This window comes from Glycine max, chromosome 8 (genome assembly GCF_000004515.6).
Source record: "Glycine max cultivar Williams 82 chromosome 8, Glycine_max_v4.0, whole genome shotgun sequence".
Classification (NCBI taxonomy): domain Eukaryota; kingdom Viridiplantae; phylum Streptophyta; class Magnoliopsida; order Fabales; family Fabaceae; genus Glycine; species Glycine max.
In genome coordinates this window covers 627,717-635,592 of record NC_038244.2, presented here as the reverse complement: position 1 = coordinate 635,592, position 7,876 = coordinate 627,717, and the positions used below count along the sequence as shown (strand labels likewise).

The window sequence follows — 7,876 nt, the reverse complement described above, 5'->3', positions numbered from 1 at the left end:
TTTAATCAAATAGGTTATTTTTTCTTAAACGTCCATACATATTGCTCTTAATTTTATAATCTTTAATATATTACTAATATGATTATATAAACTAAAATTTTAAAATATTTATACTATAACATATGAAATAAATATTACTTGATAAACAATTTTATAAATGATTATTGAACATGGGGCCCGCTCTTACCAAGTGACATAGTCACACTTTGACTCAAGATTTTTGTTTAAGAAAAAAGAGAAGAAATTTAATTATGAGTGATTGGTGATGGCGGTGGCATGGGCCGCAATGTTGCTAGTTGCACCAAACGAAAAGAAAAGATAAAAATAAAATAAAATTAAGATCAACAGTGGAAAAGAAAAATTTGTGCCCTATTGCAGTTCAAAAATATATGGTACAGGTTAGTGTTTATTTTTGGAATTTAATATTTTTTATTTTATAACTTTTGTAAGATTTATATTTTTAATTTTTTTCTCACTTGGTTTTAGTTCTTTAACTTTTTTGTTCTTATTTTTGTCCGCATAAAAACTTTGTTTTAGGGCAACAAACTTGTTCATGTAGAATATAAGGTTCAATACAAGTTAGATTGAAATAAAAAATATGTTGACAGGCAAAAGATGAAGTTGTGTGATTTTTTTGTTCTTACTTTTGTCCGCATAAAAACTAAGGAACTAAAAGTAAGAAAAGAAAAGTTTGGAGTTAACCAGTAAAAAATATCAAAACTTAAAACATAAATTTCAAAAAGTTTGAAGATTAAAATATAACTTTTGTAAGATTTTTATTTTTAATTTTTTCTCACTTGATTTTAGTTTTTTTTAACTCTTTTTGTTCTTACTTTTGTCCGCATAATTTTTTTTTTAGGGAAACAAACTTCTTCATGTAGAATATAAGGTTTAATACAAGTTAGATTGAAATGAAAAATATGTTGGCAGGCAAAAGACCAAGTTGTGTAAAAAAGCATTTCTTACTTTTGTCCGCATAAAAACCAAGGAACTATAAGTAAGAAAAAAAAAGTCTGGAGTTAACCAGTAAAAAATATCAAAACTAAAAATATAAATTTCAAAAATTTTGAAGATTAAAAATATAACTTTTGTAAGATTTGGTTTTTAAAATTTTTTCTCACTTAATTTTAGTTATTTAACTTTTTTGTTCTTAATTTTGTCCGCATAAAAACGAAGGAACTAAAAGTAAGAAAAAAAAAGTTTGGAGTTAACCAGTTAAAAATATAAAAACTAAAAACATAAATTTAAAAAAGTTTGAAGATTAAAAATGTAATAAATCTTTCTTTTTGTTTATTTGTAAAAGAAATATTAGGAATAAAAATTTGATAATATTTTAACATTTTTACTAAATTAAATACTAATTCATTTCAATATTTTATGAGTTGATTTTATAAATATCATATTTTTTTTGTCATGGGTTAGTGAGTATAATATTTTTTAATTTATTGAATAAGAAATTAATTTAACCTCTAATCCGTGATTGTCAATAACAAGAGAAACGTTTGAAAAAAAAATACAGAATATTTTATTAAATACTTTATATCTTAATGTCACTTTTTATATCCTATTAGAAATCCAGAGGCAGTCTTAAAAAAAAAGAAAAAGAAAAAGAGGAAAGAGGTAGATAGTTGTGGATAGGACTGAAGTGGGCCCAGAGTGGATGTCGCCTATTTGTATTACACCTAATCTAAGTTGTGGGCCCAATTTGGTTATGCCTCCTCTCTTCTCAGCAACAGCAATTTCTACCACCCCCCAGCTTCCACTCTTTGACCCCTAACCTGCAGACCAAACTTTCCATTTATTATTTTCAATTTAATCTCCTCTTTTCCCCTTCCTAATCTTACCTACTAACCACACTCGACAGCTATATATTTATTAATATCACTGATTATTAGCTTCACAATGCGTAGGTTGCTATGCTTTAATCACTAAACATGCCACCCGTTAGTGTTATTATTGTTGTTATCATTTATTATTATTATTATCTTCAAGCAAAGACTAACAAAAATTTGAGGTTGGAATTTTTATTTTTTTTAAGAAAGAACACTTATCAATTTATAATCCAAAATACCCAAAAGAAGTTGTCAGCTTTGGAGAGTTAAAACCTTAAGTTTTGCAGGTAGAATCACTCTTATCCAGTCTGTTTTTTCAAGCACTCCCTAATTTGACTATGCTCTTTGGGTTAATTAAGGTTTTACGTTGAAAATATAGATGTGGGAATGAAGTCATCCCAGAGGTTAGGAAGCATGTGAACTAATCTGTAGTGTGGAGAAGCCGGATATTATGAGAAGTACACATTGAGTAATTGGTAATGGTAAAACAGTTTCCTTTTGGAATCAATGCCAATTCCAAGGGAGCTTAGATTTCAGAAGGTTGAATCTTCCCCAAAGCTGTATCTCGGAGATTGCTTCATTCCCTCCTCCTTCTGTATTAAACTCACGAGATTTTCCTTCCTGGGGGCTTACACCCTTTACCACTAAATCAGCTTTTATTTTTATTTTAGGGGATCAGCATATTCGTGGACAGTCCCAGTGGAAGATGTTCTGGATTGTTGCAAAGGGTTTACTTCAAATAATCTTTGTAGCATATGTGGATCTCATGCAGAAACTACTGAGGTGCATTTGCTGAGGGATTGTTCCTTTGCTACTAAGCTTTGGAATTATCTCACTAAGGGGAGATTGCCTCGTGACTTCTTCTCAGGTGATATTTTTAACTGGTTTTCTTCTAACTTGATTCCAAATGCTGATATTAAAATTCTGGGCTAACACATTTGGTTTGGTGTTACTCTTTGGAGTATATGGAAATTGAGAAATATGAAAGTTTTTGTGGATGTGCAGCCTAGTTTGCAAGCTACTTGTTGTCAAATTCGTAATCTAGTTGATGAAATTAAGGAAAGTAATAGAAAGAATTTTCCCCCTAGGCATGCATGTTTTGATTATAAGAAATTGGATGGGCAACTCCGGAGGAAGGTTGGGTTAAAGGGATGGGTCAATTAGAATGGGTGGTTACTAAGTCTCATGTGGGGAAGTTTTCAGAAATGAGAATGATTTATGAATTAGGTAGAGTTCCGAACTAAAAGATAACATATATTTAATGTATAGTGAGAGTTGAATTTTTATTATTAAAGTTTAGTTGATTTAAATATAAAATAAAATATTATATTTTATTAGATAAAGTTTATTTGAATGGATGCATTGGAAATTATTTTTTTTTTCAACTTTCAAGAAAACTTATTTATTATAATTGATAACAATCTTTACTATAAATAAAGAAAGAAATTAGTGAAGAAAACACACATGTAAAGAGTGTGTGAGAAGAAAGATTGTGAAATAAAGTCACTTTATTAAGAGAAAAAGATATTTTTGTGTGAGAATGTTATCATTTATTGTAATCATTGAGTGAAATATCGGATTTGTAGAATGATATACTATTTGGGTTAAATTAAAATTTTGTAATCATTGTTATATGAAAATATTTTTGAGATGATTTCATGGACATAAGTAAAAGATGTTGAATCACGTTAAATTCTTGTATTTGTTATTATTTTTTTTATGGTGTAATCTTTGTTGTATTCTGATAATGATTATTTGTGGGTGTGAGTAATTTTGTTTGTGACCGAGGGTTTTGTGTCTTGTTTAAGAGTATGTAATGTGCTTATGGCTGAGTTAAATGCCATCTTGTCAGCTCTTCATGTGGCTTGGCAGAGGAATGTGTCAAAGTTGTGGATTGAAACAGATTCAGCAATGAGTCTTGATCTGATTTCAAAACCTCTATTAGCAACTCATCATTACGCACCTTTGTTGCGAAGAATACAACAGTTCCAACAAAAACAGTGGCACTTGAGGATCACTCACACGTATAGAGAAGGTAATTGTGTTGCGGATTGACTTGCAAGATTAGGACACACTCTCCCAATGGGTTTTCACTGGTTGGATCAGCCTCCAAAGAAAGTTTATTATTTATTGTTGACTGATCTTGTAGGTATTTATTTTTGCGTAAAGTGTGGTTGTAATTTGGCTTAGGCCCTTATATCCAAAAAAAGAAGAAAAAATTTGGAATGTTTTAGATTGTCTTCTTTTCATTTAAGACACAAGAGAGACAAAACAAAATCTGAAGAGTGTCTTAAATCTTTTGATAAAAAACAAAATATTTATTAATAAAATTAATGACTTGGAGTTAAACTAATTTATTTATTTTTATTTGGTCTTACTTCTTAGGACTTTCTTATACGAAGAGAAAAGGTTTTTCCCTCTTAGCAAAGGACCATCACCTATTGGCTAGTAAAAAGAGATGATGTTACTTAAGGAGTTAATACAGTAATTATTGATGTATATTTTTTTGCCTAGCATTAAATAGACGAGTTTAATTTTTTTAATTGAATTTAATAAATTATTTTTCTTAGTGATTAATCGAATATTCGTGTAAAGTTAACATACCAAATCAAGTAGATGGACTCTTATTGAATAAATTTTGCGGTGAGCACTTGAAAGGAAAAAATATAGAAAGAAAAAGTAAAATAAGCTTATTTCATAAGTTAAAATCAACTTATGGACAAATTAATTTATAAATTTTTATTAATTTTTCTAAAATTTAATTTTTAATTTATATATAAGTTAATTTTAACTTATAAAAAAAATTATTATTATTTTTTCATTCTCTTATAAATATTAGGTAAAATTTTATTCAACCACGACTTAAGAAGATAAAAATAGAAAATATGTATTATATCACAACACAAAAATATTCACTATTTTTTATGTAATTTAAATTATTTAATCAAAATGTATTTAATACTTCTAAACTATTCCTCCGTTGACATAAATACCTTAGAGAATTCCCAATATATGTATTTTTTTTTTTTGTATAACCCAATAATTATTTCAAAACATTATATATTTTTTATTTATTTGAAATTGACTTGCAGCAAAATTAAAAGAATGTGAGTGTTAATTCTATTTTGTCGGCGCCACGCGCCAGTCTGCGGTTATGCTTGACAAATGACATTAGCTCCGTTACGGACTTGAAACGGAGTTTGAATCTGGTTAAATATGAAGTAGTGTTGGACCCCCCTTTCTTTTTTCTAACCCCACTCTCCACCTGCCAATAACATCATATTTTCTTTACCAAATATATCTTTCAGTTAAAACAATCTTTGTTTGAATTAAAAGTCAAAAGATTATTATAAAAGATAAATTTTCTTTTAATGCATTTAATATAATTATATATTTTAATATTTTTTATTAAATTGAAATAATCTTATCATGATTTACATAATTGATGGTACCTACTATTAAATTTTAATATTATTATTATATTTTTTACGTTTATGATACGATAATCATCATAATATTATGAAATAGAATAAAATTCGTTTTCTCCTTTTGTTTTTCCTCGGTCAAAAAGTCATTTCACTCTCTTTCTCTTTGCATAATGAGGTGAAAACAAGGCCAACTTAGATAATCTTGAGTAATTGGATGCCTGATATCAATTTAGAAAGCTAGGTGCTTAGACTCGTTTGACAAAACTAGTTTTTTTACTCATAAGTGAGAAAAAAAAGTGAAAACGCTTCTATAATAATGCTCTTAACGTCTTAAACCTCTACTCTATAATACACTGCCTATTTTGCATTCGTTATCATTTCTTTGAAACTTATTTACTTATGCATTTTTATTTCCTTTATATAAAAAACTTGATAAGAAAAAGGGGTGAAAGTGAAGCTCTATCTTAGGATAAAATTTAATTTATTGCAAATTATAAAGTCTAAAGTATTTTTTGTTAAAAAGAATCAGTCAGCTGGGCCCAACAAGTGAAATGGAATAGGAATTAGAGAGCTAGCAGGAAATAAACAAAATAAGCTCATTTGAAAAGTCGATGGGATTTTAGATTTCCACTAAAGGCTGGTGGTGTACATGCATAATATTAGAACTGAGAGGACAGTACAATAATCCTGAATTTTAATTAATAATAATCACAATCACAAGTGAAATTTAGCGATAAGGTTAGGAGGCTTGCACGTTTAGGTGTCAATTATAATGCAACCAGACACATTACTCCTTCACTTAATTTGGCAAGGGAGAGAGGACTTAATATAGACCAGAAGGTTATAAAAAATTAGATTAGATCGATCATTTTAGAACCACTGCACGTCTATTTTGTTCTCCTTTGAGCTTTTTTTTTTTTTTATTTCCCTTTCCAACAAAATTATTTCCTTTAATTTAAAATTTTTAGAATTTATATCACATTTATTTTATATGAAAATATATATATATATATAGCCATCAGATGGTATACCTTATACCTGACTGTGATTCAATCAAATCTCTTTATTCCCGAGGAAGATAGGAATTAAATTTTATTAAGGACAAGTCCCAAAAATTTTTGCTCCAATCTTTTCCCCAATTCGGTAAGAAACACTTATGGGCTGTAATAAATCATCAATAAAAGCTACTTCATATATAGTTATTTATTGCACAATATGGATCTTTAGAGGCAAGAGCTAGCAAGGTAAAATATTATACCTATCCCATTCAAGTTATTTGATTTTACGAAGTAAATCAAATAAATAGTGGAATCTTTTCCCCACCCCCATCTCAGAACTCAACTCAAGAACACTGTAAATACTTAGCACCACTTGTATTCATTGTATTGAATATATTTTATCTATAGTATTGACAAAAGAACGGATTTGAATGTTACGGACGATCTTTTATATTAACATGTTATCTCAAAGTGGGAGGATGAAGTTTGATTGATGCTTATGCGTTGCGTTGATATTGAAATGTCCACCTCTGGCTTCATAAAAAAGCATAGAGTATAATTAATAAGCTTGAGCATATAATAGGGAAACAAACAGAGATGCACGAGGGTTTGTGTCTCTGTTTTGTTTTTACCGACCGAATGTGGAATTTAAGATTGAGCCATGACGACCAATGAGTGTGGAATTACAAATATCACTACCGGCCATTAGAACGGGTCATGGCGGCTATCCAATGTCGCCCACATAGGTGGGGTTAATTTTAACTTTGAATAAAATACTTTTTATAAAGTTTAAAAATAAAAACCTCTTTTATTCTCATTCGCCCTTTCAAGAAAGAATTGCAATGACTTTGTATTTATTACAGTGAAGACTGATACTTTAATAAAAATATTTAAGTTGAGCATCCACTATACAATACAACAACTGACACATGCACAAGAGCCAAACATTGTTTATAATACTAAGTGACATTATTATCGGCCAGCATGTTTATCTTTGTGAAACTCGACTTTTAAACTTTGTTATCAACAACGAGACCAAATATTTTGGGAAGGGTGAAATCTTGAGACTTTAGGTGACACAAACAACTTTCTCTGTTTTCTCTTTCTTTTATATATGTTAGTGTTGTTCTCTCTTTCTACATGATAACCACAATAGACGCATATATACAAATTATGAATGGAGACAAGTAGTCGAAAATGATGAGAAATGATGCAAATGTTAAAAATTGGGGAATATAAAACAGAAACATTAGCCCACACTCAACTCCTTGTTAAAGTCTCCCTTAGTTATATATCCATCAAATTAATATAAAGTTCAATTTAAATGATGCAATGAAGTTACTGCCATTTGTTTGAGTATCTATGGATTTTCGGGACAGGGTTCTGTTTTGAAAAATGCTAATTGAATTGAAAAAATGGTGTTCCTCTTTATAAAACCATGCTTAATCATCAGAATTCGTTAGGGCCCAGGGATAAGCATATAAAGGGTAAAATAATTATAATAATTCTACATATTGTTTCTTCTACATAATTATAATATTAATGAGGATTATTCAAATCCATAATCTCTTCATCTTCTCTCCTAACCCTTAAGTTCCTTCCCAACCATCAAGCTAAC

At 29.2% G+C, this 7,876-nt stretch overlaps 1 long non-coding RNA gene across 1 annotated transcript; it reads left to right on the top strand.

The window, feature by feature from the left end:
• Nucleotides 1-1,612: 1,612 nt before the first annotated feature.
• Nucleotides 1,613-4,176, top strand: LOC102664442 (uncharacterized). Its single transcript, XR_415358.3, has 3 exons — nucleotides 1,613-2,119; nucleotides 2,212-2,700; nucleotides 3,685-4,176. It is a non-coding gene; the product is annotated as an uncharacterized lncRNA (long non-coding RNA).
• Nucleotides 4,177-7,876: the final 3,700 nt, after the last annotated feature.